General features: G+C 41.3%; 1 protein-coding gene across 6 annotated transcripts in view; it reads right to left on the reverse strand.

The window, feature by feature from the left end:
- nrcamb (neuronal cell adhesion molecule b) overlaps positions 1–18,469 on the reverse strand; it is a 77,257-nt gene that overhangs the window by 40,919 nt on the left and 17,869 nt on the right. For all 6 annotated transcript variants that reach the window (XM_088416612.1, XM_088416613.1, XM_088416611.1 and 3 more), the window contains exon 2: positions 5,248–5,323. The gene's annotated coding sequence lies outside the window, so the exon portion shown is untranslated. The remainder of the gene's footprint in view (positions 1–5,247; positions 5,324–18,469) is intronic.

An 18,469-nucleotide genomic window follows, 5' to 3' on the forward strand; every position in this document is an offset into this window, starting at 1 on the left:
TAATCCAGATTTAGTTTTCCAAGTCTAGTTTTCAAGTTCTAAAGATCCAGGTCTAGTATTCAAGTCTAGTTTCCTATGCTGAGCGTTCCAGGTCTAATTTTTCAGGTCTAGTTTGCCAGGTGTACCGTTTCAGGTCAAGTCCGTTTCCAAAAAGAGAGATTGAGTAAAGGGGGGGCCACGAAGGCCTGGAGGAACGTCGCGCACTAGAAACGAGGTTAAATAAACGCTAAAAACGGAGCTGCCGATATTTAAAAGTATCATTTTCGAATCTGCGGGCAACGCGTCCGCGAGCGAGACGCGCACCGAGCATGAACTTCCCGCGAAGCTCGAAGACGAGGCGGGACGAGCGGGAGCGCCGAGGGGCCGCGTCGACCTCATTCACGTCACTCCGCTGCTTCTTTTGGCATTCAGATGTTGGACTATTTGTTTTGCCGCGTCCTTCGCTCCGACACGCCGTGGCGTTTTCAACACGGGGGAGCCGACAGGCGCGTCAACACATCTGAGGGATGTCGGGCTCGGATCAGAGAGGGGCCGAGGAGACGTGTTGGCAGGCGCCGAGGGGCCCCCTGCCAGAATCCACCTGCTCACCAGCGGAACCGCCAGATCTTTCCTTTACTGCAACATGCTGCGTACTGTAAACCCTCTTCTTCTTTACAGCTTTTTTTGCATTTCCTCAAATAGTTATTTGGCGTCGAAAGCAGCCAATTTCATCTCATTCTCGGGAGCTGGGCTATTCATTTGTGTCCACTGTAGTGGACATTTGTTTTTAGACTCTAGCTTCCGACTCATTGGAGATATCCTACTGAGTCCTAGTGTCCTCCGTAGAGGACATCATTGCCTTTCCGATGATATCTCATGCGCTAGGGTGGGATGCAATTCACTTTGATGTCTCCCTGAGACAAAATGAACACAAGAGTGGACACAAATGCATAGGCTGGCTCCCAGAAACTTAACACATTCTGTCCATCAAATTGTTGGTCTGCGGCGTAACCAAGTCCCCTTGCATCAAAATGTGTCTTCAAGTTCCTCTCATCAGACATCTAAACCACTTCGGTCTTGCTTGGACTTTGAATCTGGGGTCAAATTCCCAGACGTTCTGATTTAACGTAACGAATCACATCTAGCTGATGTGGACATTGGATTTCCTTCTCTATCTATTGACTCGATTAAGACACCCTACTATTTCCTAATGTCTGCAATAGAAGACATCATGGTCTTTCCAATGATGTCTCATGTGCTTGGATGGGATGCTGATTGTTGTCATGCAGAGACAAATGGACACAACACACACTGACATCTTTCTTAGTCTAGATATTTGTGTCCACTCTACTTGGTCTCTTACTGTGGTCCTACAGTGCTCAGTAGAGGACAACCTGGCCTTCACAATCATGTCTAATATTTTTGGATGGACTGTAATTAACTTTTCGTCTTGCCGAGACAAAATAGACACAACAGTGGACACAAATGGACAGCCTGGCTCTCAGGAGGTTAATATAGCCGATGCTTCATTTGATAGTTTTTGGTCTACCTTGTTATCAAGTCCCCTTGCATCTTTCAGTTCTTCTCAGATGTCTAAAGACTCAGCCTAGACATTTGTGTCCACTCTCATGGACATTTGTTTTTGGTCTATATTTTTGGACTCATTGGAGCTATCTAACTGGGTCCTAGTGTGCTCAGTAGAGGACATCCTAGCCTTCACAATCATGTCTCGAATGTTTGGGTGGGATGCAATTAACTCTTCCGTCCTGCTGAGACAAAATGGACACGGCAATGGACAAATGGATAGGCTGGCTCTCACTGCGTTGATCACACACAGTTAAGGTTGAACATGTATCACTGTCGATTTCTAAGGAGATCTGAGAAGAGAAATCAATATTTACACAGCCTGCGCCGCGGGATAATTAGTCAAGCTAATCTTGAATATGGACTTTGTTCAAGAAGTGGAAAAAAAATTCTTAAATGGTCTCCAGGGACAGATTTCGTGTACCACACTTGACCAAGAACCGGAGTTTGACGTCCTCGTCCGGCGGCATCGCGACAACTGCAGTAATTGCGACACAATATCCGCGTGGTCTGACGAGACCAAGCTTGGGCGGTTGACGCAAAGTCTCCAATCGAACGCACAAACAAAGATGAAGCGACGGTGATGGACAGAAACCTCGGGGCAACCTGAGACGTGAATGGGAGCGGCCACAAAGGCTTCGTCACGCCTGACCGGGTTTCAAACAATCCCAGCGTGGCCCAGTGGAAAAAGCGGACGCGGTCTGTGTGGCCTGAAGCCGTGCCGTATCCAAGTCTGGCCGTTTGCCAATAAGCGGAGGTGGCGAAACGTGCAATGGTAGAATTACAAACGGAATTCTCAATTTTGACTTTGTTCTATGAATTCGGATTATAAAGTCAGACTTCTCACTTTATTATCAGAATGAAAATCAGAGTTCTGAAAAAAAGACTTTGTGGGCAGAATTCTGGTTTCACTCTCAGAATTCTGGCCCTAAAAAAGGAAAATTCAGAGAATAAAGTCAGAATTCAGAGAAAAAAGTGAAGATTCTCAGTTTAAAGTCAAAATTCCGATGGTTATTGTCAATCGTTAAAGTCATAACTCTCAAATCAGAATTTTGACGAAGAGTCGGAATTCATTGACTTTGATTTTTACTTTTAAAGTTAGAATTCACATTGATTTTGAAGTCTGAATTTTCACTTTCAAGTCAGAGTTCTATGAATGAAAAGTGAGAAAAATGAGACCAAACTCAGAATTCATGCAAAAAATAGTCAGAATTCTGACTATACTGTCAGAATTCTAGCTTTGAAGTAAATTCTAATGTCAGAATTTTGACTGTAAAAGTAAGAATTCCTACTGCTTTTAATGTCAAAAGTCAAAATTCTGACAATTAGAGATCTGGTTTTGAAGTCAGATTTTAAGGTTCAGAAATTTGACTTTAAAAGTCAGAATTCTCACATATTTTATAGTCAAATTTTCACTTTAAAGTCAGAGCTCGGAGGTAAAAATTGAAGAGTTTACACGGTGATTAAGATATTTTATTTTTGCGTCCTCCAAAAATGAAAATGTGCCCACTGCATCGGATTTTGAGACAAAGTGTCAGTTTTAGAGAAAATTGACCACTTTTAGGTGCGCCTTATACTACGGAAAATACAGAATTCTGAGAAAAACGACAATCCTGCAAACCTTACTTTTTTTTCACCCTCATTACTGCCTGTCGAAAAAGAAAAATCCAGCTACCTGAACATTCCAATACACTCATCAACTGCCATTGACATCTTTTGACGTCAGAAATCCATTTTTTTTCTAGGCTGGCAGTGAACTCATTGACTGCCATTGACAGCTTTCGGCGTCAAAAATCCGTTTAACTCTTTCTCGGCAGGATCACGACGAGAGAACTGCTTTCGAAAAAATTGGAACGGGTGATGTTGAGCGAGCGAGTCCGAAGGTGGCGCCGTCACTAGCTTTTAAATCTGCCCTCAGCTGCGCCCGGTAGCCTCCGGGCCTCGTCCCAAACGCCAAGGTGCGATCCTTTCCTTCACGCTTGGCTGAGTCGTGGATATTTGTCGCACTCGCGCGACATTAGCTCCGCCTCTCTCCAAAAGGCACTTGAAGCTTCAAGATGAGCCTAGAGGAGGCTCAGAATTCGTGATATCATATAAGTATCACTCACGACACTTCATTATTGACCGTATATGATATCATATCAGTATTGGAATTCTCTCACCTCAAATCCAGCCATTATATCAAGATCAACCAGCAACACGGTATCATATGTGTATCGTCATCAGTATCGACCATCACTTGTTTTTATTCATCTGGTATCAGATCAGTATTGACAGCCATTGGTACCGTCTTGGTGTTTTTTCCACGTCTTTTTGGTATAATGTCAGTCCCACAATATCAAGATGATAATAACTATTAACAACTAAATATCAACCATAACTTGTGCTTTTCTGCCTGGTATCATATCAGCAATTGAGCCCCACTGTTTATTGTTCTGTATTTGTTTTGTTCTGTACTGCGTGATATCAGTATCGCAAATCCCTTATCGTTTTCTGTCCGGTATTATACCATCATTGCTAATCACTGGCAATCAATAACACCCTTGTATATCTCATCTGATATCAAATGACTACTGAGACTAACTGGACTTATATCAACATCATCACTTATTACTTCAATCTGATATAGTGACAATTACTCGTATAATGTATAATAAGTATCACCCACGAATCTTCACTATTTATCGAGTATCAAGGCAGTATTGAACCCCGTTGACTGTAAATGTATTATGATCTCAGGACCAATCATGACACAACTTGGTATCGTATAAGTATCGCTATCAGTATCAACTATCATTTGTGTATCTTATTGGGTATCATGTTAATATTGACAATGATCAGTATCATATGATTAATGACAACCCACTTTTTTCTGGCAGATAGAATATCAGTATTGACAACTAGGATGATATCAGTAGATGACTGGTATCAATAAGTGTATTCAATCTATTCCTGGCATGTCACAAATGATCACCAATTATTTACCTAGCATTATGTATGTATTATTTGAATTTCACAGTTTTTCCATCCTTTTGTCATGGCAGTATCATGATATCATGTTGATAACGCCAACTGGTATGAACTCAATATCAACTGTCACTCATCCGCTTTTGTCCATCTCAAAAATGGTGAACAATCTTGACCATCATTCATCCTTTTTACATCCAGTCTGATATCAGAATCGCCAATTCCTCATAATTTGTATCTGGTATCATATCAGTAGTGCTCATCATTGGCATCGTATCAGTAACACCCATCAGGAGTCCACACAATGCCCAATTTAGACTCCAAGTACTATTTCCAATTTTCTCGCCTCGCTGCCCGTCGTGAGAGGGTGTGCAAAGATATGAGGGCGCATTACCATGGCGACCACGGCAATCAAAGAAGCAGTTGGACTCTGGATGCGTCCAAATGAGCTCCAGCAAGACAAGACCGTATCGCCGTTGGACAAACGCCTGTCAGGCGAGCTCTGACCTTTCCGTTTGGACAAAAGAGAAGACGGCGCCGCTGTTTGCGGGCCTATTAGCACCACGCGCTGAGCTAATATTTCATAAATCGCCAGAATCGTGGCCCGAATGGAGATCTTGACCAGCACACAGACTGACATTTGTGCGGTGGGAGGGGCAGCGGGAGCCAAGGGAACATTCAGTCCTGGATCAGAGACTCAAAACATTTCCAACTTACCAGGAAAGACTTCGAGTCCCCTCTCTGGTTTTTCTCCGCCTCAGATGTCCGCTCGCTTGTTCGCTTTATCTTCAGTCTGTTTGCAGAGAGGGAAAAAAAAATCATACAAGAGATCATCGTGGAGAAGCGTTCACAAAAATAAATCGCTTGACAGGTAACGAGAGGATGCACATAAGTTGGGTCCAACCATTCTGGTAGGGGGAGAATCTGCCTTTATAAAATAATGAAATAGGACAACATATTGTTTGAACAGGACCGTTCTGTCCCGATTTTTGCCTTTTGTCCCATTGATACCGTTTTTCAACCCTTGTGCGGTATTTTTTCAAATCCTTTGACATTTAAATCAAAGGCATTTCAAATCAAACGGATATGTGTAAGGGTATTAAAAGGGGGATGTTAAAAACAAAATATAATACATTTTTGGAATGTTGTGACAGAAATCAGAAAAATAGATTAGAAAGGCTCCTGCCGGTCAGATAAAAACTTTGTCGGGATGCGCGTAGCCCGGATGCGTCTTCGTATTGATTTTTACAGTTTGCGTTTCGTCCCGTTTCGCTGTAATTTTCCTTCCCGTTCTTCTCACTCCGCTCTTATTGGAATGGCCGCATAAGCTGATTGACGACCCCGCAGTTGCGGCTGATGCTTATCGACTTCAGTCTGCGTTTCGACCCGACGTCAGCAGCCGCCTTTTTTTTTTTTATTCATTGTGGGCTGATGTTATCGAAAAAGCAAGTCATGGCTGACCTCAGTTTACCGCTTGGCTTGGTCGCCATGGCGATTTAAAGACGCACTGGAAATATGCTTTTATAGACATGCTCTGATGGGAGTGCCAAAGGTGATCAAAATTTTCACTCATTCACTACCATTGACGTCTATATGCGTTAAAGATTCATGTTAACACTTGCAGTAAGAATCGTGTCCATTTTTTGAACAATTTCTTTGACATTCAACTCATAGTGTTTAAGAATGAAAGTGTGATCACAAAGTGGTCGTGCTTTTTTTAACTTTGAGGGGACGTCACCAACTGGGTGAAATTTCAGCTCCCCTGAGTCTTTTTTCTCTGCTTCCTAGATAATTTAACCCTTGTGGCATTATGGTTTTTATGAAATCATGAAAGAATCAAGGGGGGGAAAAAAAAAACACTCGGGAGCTGAAATTTCCAGCAGATAATTAAATCATGTAAAATTTCAAGACCATTCTGACATTTCTATGTGATTGCAGCTGGACATGCGAGACTTTGTGTACACAAATGATAATTGTCCACATTTTGGACCATATAAAACCATTATAATTACGATTCTTACGATGCATTTTTATGGGATTTATAACAATGATTTTTCGGCGATTTTTGCAACATTCCGTTGAGCGGCGGCCAAACTATGACAGTATACAGAAAATTCTTTGTTGACATGTGTTTCACCTCTAGACAGTAGGTGGCGTCTACGTCTTAAAGAGTAATGCTCAGTTCACAGGCTCCAAAGATAGACCATTCCATTTTTGTTTTCATTTTTTGTAAGCGTTAATAAATGTAACCTCCATATGTATGGATGGAACTGATGCCTCTGAACAATTTGAGTGGTTGAAGGAAAAAAATATTCATCAAGGACTTCCATTATTACGCCCTTAAAAGCATTTACAAAATTAGGGAAAAATGCAAGTGTAAAATTTGCACAGTGCATTCGCAAAAAATGCCTTTGATGTAAAGATTTTTAAAAACCAACAAAATACCGCTCAAAGGTTAACTATGAGTCAGAAAATCCACTTTGAATATGCCAAGCAAAGAAGTTCAACGTAAAGGCAACCATGAAGAACCCCGAGCAAGATTGTTATTACACAATGAGAAGAGGCTGCAGATAATTAAAATGACTTTGCGACTCCCCTTGGATATATTACAAAGTGCTTTAAACGTCTTTCGGGGAATTGGATAAACAAGCCCGCTATAGTTCATCGCTTTACAACTTTGCGTGAAGGAAAACATTCGGCGGGACACACTCAAGGTTTCTTATATACAAGCGCAGATGCTGCAAAACAAGGAGAAAATTGCCACTTAAAATAACGTAAAGCGTCAATGCTGTTTGACACTCGGCTAAACACCGGATTCATGGACGGTCTGCGCCGGCTTGACGTAAAGAGAGACAAATTATGGGCAATTTAGCATCCTTAACAAGAGCACTCGGACCTCTGCCAAGGCCTCAACATTTGTCAACCAAAGGAGAGCTAAAAGTCAGCAAAGTTTCCAAGGAAGCAAGGACAAATGAGAACCTAAAAGAGGACGGATAAATCACAATAAAATAAGATTCGTGCACTTCATATTCACCTGAGAGCCGGCCTATTCGTTTGTGTCCATTGTAGTGGACGTTTGTTCTCGGTCTAGATGTTTTGACTCATCTGAGTTCACCTACGAAGTGCTAGTGAGCTCATTGGAGCAACTGGTACCAGGCCGCATGGGCCGCACCCGAAAAATAACGTTTTGGAACCATTAGTTTGGCTTGATTGTTGTTTTTTGGCGCCCCCTCTGGCCACTGCCGAAAGTGCATTTTGTAGTGAGGAAGGCTGTAAGTTGTGCTTTCTTATTTCTGATTCTGCGTCAATCAATTTTATCCTTGAAAATAGATGTGAATTTCTCAACAAGAGTTATGGGAGAGTACTGATACCAGGTATTGGAATCAGGCCGATATCTTGGCTTTTTTCAAGATATCGTACTCAAAAAGGCAATATTAATTGTATTGGCCACTCTATAGGAGTAGTTTTACAATCGTGAACAAGAAATTACAAATTTGAACATAAAACTGACATTAAGAAAAATTTAAGAAAATTTAAGGAAATTCACTTATTTGCTGCCAGCTAAAAATAAATACTTGACGTCTGTCAATGGCAGTGAATGAGTTGAGATGATTTTTCGTAGGTTTTTTTTCAGTCAAATTTAAAATTGGTATCGTTGATTACTTAAAGCTTGAGCACTGATACTGGTATCGGTTTGAAAAAAATGGTATCGAGCATCCTTGCTCAAAAACATACATTATTTGTCACATTAAAAATAGTAACTTCCTCAAAATGATACAAAATCACTCCGTAAAATTAATTTCAACATTTTTCTCCTCGTTAGCGTGATTGTTAATTTTTTTGGACAGTGCTTGAGGCATTCGAAGGTTCTTTTGTGAGCAAACACACGCACGGTCCAAACCTAGCACGTCGATCGCGCCCTTTTCGAACCAAAACGAAGATCAAATCTAGACATGGCCGCCGGTTGAACGAGCTCACCGCAGACTTTTTCTAATGAGCGTCTGTGGGCTTTCTTCTCTGGGCTGAGTTTTTTTTTTTCTTTTGATATGGGGGGGGGGGGGGGGGGGGGGGGGGGTGAAAGCAAAAGCGGGGGTTGCACGAGTTGACCTGAGGGTTTAATTTGAGCCTGGTGCCTAATGAGAGGCAGAACGCAACTCACGGAGCATACGGCTCTCTCCTGCCGCAGCCTAATTAGCAGCCAAGAGGGAGACAAGAGTTGCGTCCAGAACACAATTGTCTCCCGCCGCGACTTCACCAATTGAGATGCGCCCCAATGCTGTTCCGCGCAAGACATACGGACCAAATAGAAATGTCAAAGCGCCTGCTTCACTCAGCTCTCAAATTATGGGTGCTAATTTGTGTGTTTGAGTGCCTAATTTGAATTGCAATTCGCATATTAAGTCACTGACTGCCATTGACGGCTAGAATCGTCAAAGGATACATCAACTGTTTTTTGGGCTGATATCAGAGAATTATACAATATCAATATCAACATTGTTAAAAAAGATCATAATAATTGAGAATGAAATTGATTATATGCTATTTAAAAAACATTTTAATTTTTGTATATATGAATTTAATTGTTTAAACACATTTTCTAATCAAGAGCAAATTAATTGGAACATGAGGCACCTTATTGCCGAGTTATGCTGCAGTGACCCCTTTGCAAAATGTATGTCATTACCATATTCTAAATTTAGTTTAGTTTTATCCAGATCTGCATCGTTATTAGTGACACAATTTGGCTAATGAGCCAAAAATAAAACTGATGATATCTCTTCTGGATGTTGCTGAGTAAAATTCTCCAAAAGTGGTGGTACTATGCGAAGGCACTTGAGGGGGGTATCTGCAATTTTAACAGGGTTTCTGCTGGTATCAGCAAATCTAATGAAATGAGTTTTAATGCTGTGACAGGAACGGTGCAGTTTTCTTTTCAAATTAAGAGCAAATTAACTGGCACATGAGGCAAGTTATGGGCAACCACCTAGCCCAAAGAATTAGAGATTGTAACAATCCAAACAATAAATTCAGCATTATTTTAGTGTCATAACACAGAAAATAGTTTCTTTTTATACCTAAAAATGCAATTCTCCAATTTTTTTTTCTCATGGTAAATTAACAAATGAGCAAGTGTTCCTTAAACAAGTGTGACAGATGGTAGGTCGCATATGCAAAGATGTCGATGGCGGCGGGACAACGGTTAACCTCTGAGCTCAAATGTTCTAAATCCCTGACTTTGAAAGCAGCCAGTAAACGCAGCACATACTCAACAGTTTTGGTCGCAGCCAATGGAGCGTCCCGAATTTGTGATATCACCTCCAACGGCAGGTGCCTTCGCCCCGAGATGAATCCAAAGAAATACATCACCTCTATCCCGCTCAATATCATAAATCCCCGGGGCGGCCGGCGCTTCGGAGGTCAAGCGGCATAATCCAGCGGCCGGCGGAGTCCGTCCTCGCCGACTGAGCGACGGGCGAGGGAGAAGAGCCCGTCGCCTCCCACGCTGGCTGATTGGTCCCACCCCTGAGCCCGCCTCCCTCTCACAGCGGGATTAAAAACAACCTTTTGTCTCTCCACAATGGGAGGTTAAACATTTCCTGGTATCACATGAAGTTACTGGGTGTTTTTTTTTTTTTTTTTCTTTCTACACAATGAATATCCCGAAAGGTATCGCTCCGTAAACTCACCTCCGCCCAACAGATGTCCGCGTGCAATCCAATCCGAGGGCGGGCTCGTTTATTGGCTATGTGCTCTATTAGCGCGAGCCACATTAAAAGAAAAGATGGAGTCAAAAGGCCTTTTGAGGTGCGTTAGCTACGGTTGCAGTGGGCAGACAATAGCGGAGGCCGTCCCTTTCAAAGACCAACTCGAAATAAAGGTTCCCGTTAAAGAATGGAATATAATATCCACTCGCGAAACAACAATTTCCACTTTAGAAGAGGGACGAGCCCTGCAGCCAATAGCGAAATGCTTACGAGATCAGAATATATCAATAACTATAGTAATTTATGATACCTAAAACATAACAGAAAACAAAGAAAAATGGCCAATGTATTATGGCTTTTTAATGCTGTGACAGGGAAAGGTGTTTTTTTTTTTTTTTTTCAAATTGAGAGCAAATCAATTAGAAGATGAAGCAACCTAATGAATTGTATCTCTGTGTTGAATCAAACTAAAAAACTTGGTTTGCATTTTCTGCAGTTTGAAATGTCTGTTTTTCTGAACAAATGAAAAGGTTTTTTTTTTTAATTCATCAATTGACAAAATTATAATTAGTTGGGCCCCTATTTCCTCCCCTGTGGTTCTACGTTCGTCATTCATTTTTAATGCTGACAGGAAAAAGGGCATTTTTCTTTTCAAATTAAGAGCAAATTAGTTGGAACACGAAGCACCTTATTGCTAAATTGTGTTGTCGGGACTCCTGCGCTAAATGGTTTGATTTCGTTCACTTCGTATGATTGTACATTGGCGTTTGTTAGAAATAAAAATGATCATTTTAAATGCTAAATTGTCTGCTTTTGCGGACTGGCTGACTTGCATCAAACTGAATTTGGTCGAGCTCCTTTTTATTCAACGCGGTCATGAATATTTAGGTTGCCACGTTCAAGAAATATAATGAGTCCCACAGCATTTCGGGGATGGGCATGGCCGCTAACCGGCGTCGGGATAACGAGGCGGTCCTTTAAAAAACTACTTTGAGGACCTTCATTCCGCAAGCTGGCCCCAATGAAAAGCGTCAGCGATTCCGGGCCTCAGCAAAAAACGCCGGGCCATCGATTAGAGAAAAGGTATCGTAAATAAAGGCGTTCATCAGCCTGGAGATGATGGATGGCGGCGAGCTGTATGGATTATGGTGCGAAAGGAGTCAAAGGGCCATATCTCACGACGCGGACCAGCACGTCTAATGGACGTTATTTCTGCATGGGGACAAGCTCCCCCCCCCCCCCCCCCCCCCCCCCCCCCCCGCCCTTTGTTCAGGCTTCAATAAAAGGACAATTTCTCAATGGCCGTTTTCTAACAAGGGAAAGTTCACGCCGAGGACCGCGCCGAATATTCTACGACGGTGCGTGATACGCTGCTTCTCCAGGACAAACGGAAATGATGATGACGCGTGATGTTCGGCTTACTATTGCCCGGGAAGAAAAAGATTTTGGACGAAAAATATTTACAAAATGTCTCGAGGGCTTGTATTTTCACTTCCAACTTTCAAGGCCAACAGAATATTGTTTGCTATGTAAATACGAGTGGTATCGTATGAAAGATTGACTTCCATTCTTTACTTTGAATTGCATGTAGATAATAGCTGTGTTATAAGTGTGGAAACACTGCCATCCAATGGGCACAGTTATCACTACAGTGCTCAATTGGGTTATGTAAGCATTAGTCGGGGTGACAGCTCCTCTCCATTAAAAAAAAAAAGAAAAAAAAAACCTTATTATTGTTATTACTATTTTAAAGACGAGAATTCCCGTCCATGGCACTGAATGAGTTAAAGTCTGAATCAGGGGGGTCAAATTCGTTTTAGCTTGCGGGCTGCATGGAAGAAAATTTATTCCCAAGTGAGCCAGACAAATAATATTATGGTATATATTTATATGACTTCAAAACAACTTCAAATGTATTATTCTACAGTATTTTATTTCTATTTTTTATTTCATTCAAATGTAAAAAAAATTTAAAACAAATGTTTAGTAAATAATGTTTTAATTTATTTTTTATACTGTCTGCAATTTAATTTATTTATTTAATAACTCTATAATTTTATATTTAATTATAGTAATTATTTTTATTTTTAATTGAATTTATTTATTGTATTTAATTAATTTATTTACCTCTTATTTTTACTAATTCAACTCGCTTTCATAATTCTTAAAATTCATTAAATTCATAATTTAAGAAGTATCTGGGATTGAAAGGTGAGACTCTTAAAAACGTAAAAGTACGTCTTTGGGATTGAAGGAGTTACGCATCCGGGTCATATTGACCCAGAGGCATTATTTCTGAAAACCGAAGAGAACACGTCAAAATAAAATCATGGATTTGAATCACACACATTTCAGCCATGTGAGGGTGACTAAATTTGACCCCGGGTCAAATTGACCGAGGAGCGTTTTTGTTGTTCCTTTTAAAGAACCATAACAGAAGAGTTATGAATAAAGTCAAAAAGATACGTTGGTATTTCCTTTGACTTTCCTGTCACTGTCAGCCGGTGCCTAGAATGCCGCTTTGATAGCTTCCCTTAAAAAACAACAAGCAGTAATTGCCCCCCCGTCAATTTGCGCGTTTACTCTTGCAGCAGAACTCATTAAAGCACAACAACTCTGATTGAGCTCGGCATAAAAGCCCGGACGGAGGAATCTCAAGTACCCGAAAGATCCACGCACAAGACATCGGATTTAGAACTGAGGCGATGAGCGAAACAAAGTGGTCAAGATCTTGAGGGAATTTACATGAATTACAGCAAGAGGCCCATGGGGAGCGGCTCGACCTCGCCTATTTTTTTTTTTTTTTTTAAGCAAACAAGGCCCTGGGGCCCGCCCATCCGCACACAAACACGTAGCGGTAAACAATGGCGGCAAGGGCGGTTTCCATGGCGCCCGTGAGGCTCACTGACAGGACTGGAGTGTTAACACGCTCGCGGACAACGGCCGCCGCCGCGGAAGCCACGTCGGGACCATGGAGGAAGAGGGAGCGTGAGAGAGGGAGGCGTTTCAAAGAAAACAAAAGGAGGAGAGATTTACCGCACGCAGGCAGCAGACCATCCCTTAAATGAAGGAGCTGCGGCGTGGCCCGGATCGTATTTCTTTTTCACGACGAGATCCCGACTCCAGCACAATGGTGCGACCTGACACGAGGGACGACCCACTCTTCTTTGCTTGCGGCATTAGTAGCATGTGGGTCTGCGGCTAGCAAATATTTTGGTATTGGCGTATTTCCTTTTATTGCCTACTTTATTATATGCTCGATTATGGACTGTTTTCTGCTCGGGGAAGTGAACAGATTTCATTGTGTGGTATTGCGATACATATGACAATAAAACTTGAATTTTGAAGTTCGATCAAATAACTGGCTATTGCGATGAAATAAATATCTTTTTTAAAGGACAATAATAAATAGAGGAGACGGTAAAAACACTCGAGTCTGACTAGCTTGCTGCCTAAATGGGTAGCATGAAAAACTGAAAGTAGACAAAAATATTACAGCTCCAAATTTCTGAATCCCGACTTCGCTAGCTCACCATTCAGTTATTGCGTTCAATGAATTTTGGCTCGACTAGTTTCCCGCCTAAACGGGCTGCAGGAAACCGAACGTAAACAAAACGTATCACCCCCAAATTCCTGAATTTTAACAACGGCGCTAGTTCACTTAGCTACAATTAAGTTAAGACAAACTAATTTGCTGCCTAAACAGGCTGCATGGAAAATGAAAAGGGAACAAAACGTAGCCTAGCGAAATCTATGAATCCTACAACGACGCAAGCTAAACTTTAGGCTTTGGGGACCGGTTCAAAAATCGCAGGAAATGCAATATCCAAAATCCATCAAAAAAAAACATGGATTCTAATGAGTGCGGGTATGTCCAACTTGGTACCCATGAACATACGCGCCGTAATTATTTCGTACGCCGACCTGCAACAGTTTAGAATTTGCAGCATGGTTGTATTTTGAACTTTAACATGATTATAAAATTAGCGTGAATTTTTTTTCAACGCTTTCTCCTTTGATTTGACAAAGAAATCACGGAAAAGGTCCCGCATTGTTACCATGTATGCACGAGGGTTCTAATACGCCAAGTGTAAATAAGCGAAGCTCCCCTAGACAAAGGTGGGACATGGAACGGGATTCCGAAGGATTTTGCGGGGCATCAAAAGGTGAAAACGACCCGGGCAGCGGGTCTCCCCCTCTGCCGGCGCCTCGTCCTCCCTCCCGTCGGCACGCCGCCAGACTGATCCCCGCCACCATATGCGCCCAGCAGAAGGCGGTGGCTTCTCGCATCTTTTCGTCACGTGATCCCGCCGTCGTACCGAAGCTTCTAAAATTCAAGAGCGTGGATTTCGACTAATTGCTCGCGTTTGCCCCCGCGCATCTCCGAGACGTGCTTTGAGGCGCGTTTTTCGAACAGCGGGGGGCGGGCGGCGCCTTCATCCTGGCTCTGAAGCACCACCTGTCTCGCCTGAAAGCGCCGAGTGTCAGATGCAAAAAAAAGATGTGACGCGGGGTAGAACGGCGGGAGTCATTTGGCATCTCGACAATGTACGTTGATTGGGAAATAGATGTGGTGGAAAATCAAACTGGTGATCATCACTGTGGGTTTCTGTTGCTCTGGTTAAAGAGGTCCTCCTCAAATGATATCCGCATGGAAAAGCTTCATTTTTGCCATGTGAAATATAATTGATATCAAACACAAATTGGCATCATTTTGTTTACTTAATTTCAAGCACTTTGATGCACTTGTTTTTTTTTTCTTTCAGTTTTAGACTAACCTGAAACCTGTCTAAACGCGTTAAAAAGTAGTTGTTGAATTTTTTTTTTTTTTCTTCTGTTAAAGATAGTTTCAGGTAAAAAAATTTGGGAGATATCAATCTTATTTAAAGTCGGTGCAGCGAGTGGGAGGGGGCGTGAAAGGTTTTCTCCTTGCTGGGCGGGGCTTTGCAAAATATAATTGAGAAGCACTGGATTAGCATCCGTCAACCAGTACCCCAAATATACGTAAAGGCACTTGTTTTTAAATTAAGAGCAAATTAATTGGAACATGGAGCAAATTATTGCTAAATTGATATTTAGGGACTCCTTGTGACTTTTTTTTTTTTTTTTTTGAGACCGATGCATTAGGTCATTAGTGACACAATGACAGATGAAACATAAAAAAGGTGATGAATAAAATACAGTGAGAGATACCCCTAAAATTGTAGTTCCAAAATGTAAGAAATCAAACATGAATCACACATTTTTAAGTTCTGTTTTTTGTTTTTTTCACCTAAAACTGCTTTGCACTGGTTAAGCGATACTTGGCTGAATATTTTTTAAATTAAAAACAACTGTCAATAGTGATAGGTTGACCAACTCAGACGTGAAAAAAGTAGCGCTAGCGAGTGAAGCTGCTGTATTGGCTGTGCAAGTGGAAGCAGCCTGCAGCGCCTCATGTTGCTGCAGAGAGATAAACATGCAGAGGGAGGAAATGAGGCAGCCACTTAAAAGAGAGGAGGCAGGCCCGGGGCCAGGTGCAAACCAGGAGAGGCAAAGTGAAAAAGCTACAAGAAGGTTCTTGGTGTGTATATCACCATCTGCCCGTGTGTGTATGTGTCCAGCATGATAGAAATCTCCCGAAGAGTGTTTCAAGAGTGTGGACCGTAATCCAATCAGAATGAGCTGCCAACAAATATGGCTGCTGGTATTCGGTAGAAGCTCCACAACACCAAATGTTTTCTATGGACGGTACATATGCTAACTGCGAACAGTATTCATGTCACAAAAATAAAGATTTAACCTATGAATTAGTAGGAACGTGCTGCTGTAGAAATCAAACTAAGGCCTGTAAAAACGCGATAATAGCAAAAGTAACTACGCTGTACACTTATATAGTTATGATATTGAAATATTAATTATGTTATGATTGGAGTATTATGACATTAAGACTTTTGCATAATGGGAGTCCAGGCTAAGCCAACCATCAAAGTCATTGAAAGACTTGCAAATATCATAAGTTTGGCCGCTAGCGCCACCCGGTGGTTTCGGTGTATCAACACAAAAAGTTCTATTGCGCCCCGTTTGCGAGTTGCCGTTGAAAGGATTCACGCAAACATTGTGGGAAATCCATGATAAAACATCAGGTTTTCTTATGTCCAAAAAATGGCAAGATTTCCAATTTTGGCAGTAAATGAGCCTGACATGGGCAAAATTTGACACCTATAGGGTGTCGCGCTCCACCTTGCGTTTGCAAGAATTTCGAAACGAAGACGGCATGGCAATCTATGCTAATCTATACCAAAAATATCAAAATCCTTTTTTAAAGACACATGGGCACCTTTTAAATTGTACAATCCTTTTCCAAATGTACATTAACTTTGAAAACAGTCCAAAAAAAAAAGCTATTTCCAGAGCCAGTAACAAGACCGCCCCCTGTCCTTCAACTTTCTTTGGCTATGCTCTAATAACCTTCCCCCATTAATATCTGACAGCACAGTCGCAGAGTTCTTCAACTGCTGTGTGCCATACAGTAAAAACTTTGTGGAGGAATGCCCGCAGTTTTTTTTTTTTTTTTTTTCCCAACACTGCGGGTCATGTGCGCCCGCATGTGTGGGCAGAGCAGTAGACACTGCTGCCTTTTAATTACAGCGGCGCTGTCTCTCCCTGACAATGCATGTCGCGCAGAAACACACAAAAACACACAGCAACACACAGAGGCGCACGGCGCACCTGCCACAAGGCAGATTGGATTTACACTGCATCAATAATTCAGCCGCGCCCGCCTAGATGGGCTGCAAAATGCATACATCCCTGAAGCGCAGGTTGCCATTGAGTAAGTGATAGCGTTAATGGGAAGGGAAAATATTAAACACGCTGCAGCAGCCACACCTGGACCGCAGAAGAAGCCCTTATTATTTGAAACCACCTTAAGTTACTGAACCAATTACGGGCTGGGTATATAGCGATAATGAGGGGATATTTTATGAATCCATCTCTTCTAGTGGGCTGTTTTCCGAGCTAAACAAATCAAGTGACATCAAAGTGTAAGACCACACGGATAAAACGCAAAAATCGTGGCTGGAATTAGATCCTAATTCCGTGTAGGATTTTTTTATGCTTCTGTTATGTCACGGCTAGCATTAGCCGCTGCTAACTAGCAAATATGTCTAAGTATGGTGGTATGTGTGTAAATTGAACAAAAGCTGGTGTTGTTTTCTCATTTTAGATGATTTTAGTCTGTGTTTGAATTGCCGGTACATTCCTACAGTACCACATAATCACAGCTTCTAAGTTTTAGCTTTGTTTTGTGTAGCTTAGCATGTCAACATCCTTGACAATTACCACCTACTACAGTTAGCTTGCAAACAACTTAAGTTACAATCTCATAATTGCAATTTTAGAATTAACTATGTCTAGGTATGTGAAAAAGATGTTGGAATGTATTCCATAAACTTTTTTTTAAATATTTATATGACACGTTGTGGTCACATTATCCTGGCGTTCTTTTGCGAGCACATCAAAAACCCCAACTAAAACCATGAAATATCAAAAATAACTCTTTTTTTTTTTTTGCACTTTGCTTTTATGCTTAAGTAGTCCAAAACTTTTTTTTTTTTTTTTTTGCCCAACAGGTGTGAGGGGGTTAATTTAGTATCTTGGCAAAAGAAAAGAATAGCATATAGCATAGCTAATGTTTTTCATTAAGATTTCTTCTTTAACCACAATAATTTACTTGTGGCTTGCTAAAGGGCAGAAATATTAGCTTCACTTCATATTTCAAGCATGTCAACATTTACACCTAAATTATCTGCCCTGCTTATGTTTGGGCCAAGACTGATAGTAAATTTTGTTAACTTCTTTGCAGAGTTTTATTTAACTTTTGTTAGCTAGTGCTACAATTAGCAATTGGTTTGCTTACATGTTAACTTACACTTCAACTATTGTATGTTGGTTTGCTGTCACACTAAAAGAAAGCTTATTTTATCTTAACTTGGGACAAAAATGGATAGCTTAACATATAGCAAATACCTTAACTTAGCTTGTTAGTAGCCCTAGCTAACAAATGTAAATAAAACACAGAAAGAAACTAACAAGCTAAGTAAAGCTATTTGCTATATCCTTTCTGTGTTTTATTCACATTTGTTAGCTAGGGCTACTATTAGCTATTGGCTTGCTAACATGCTCACTCATGTCATCGCATTACAACTATTTTGCCAATAGACAGCTTTGCTTATCTTATTCTTAGCATGTTT

Source organism: Hippichthys cyanospilos, chromosome 6 (assembly GCF_059441005.1).
Source record: "Hippichthys cyanospilos isolate Australia breed blue-spotted pipefish chromosome 6, RoL_Hcya_1.0, whole genome shotgun sequence".
Classification (NCBI taxonomy): Eukaryota; Metazoa; Chordata; class Actinopteri; order Syngnathiformes; family Syngnathidae; genus Hippichthys; species Hippichthys cyanospilos.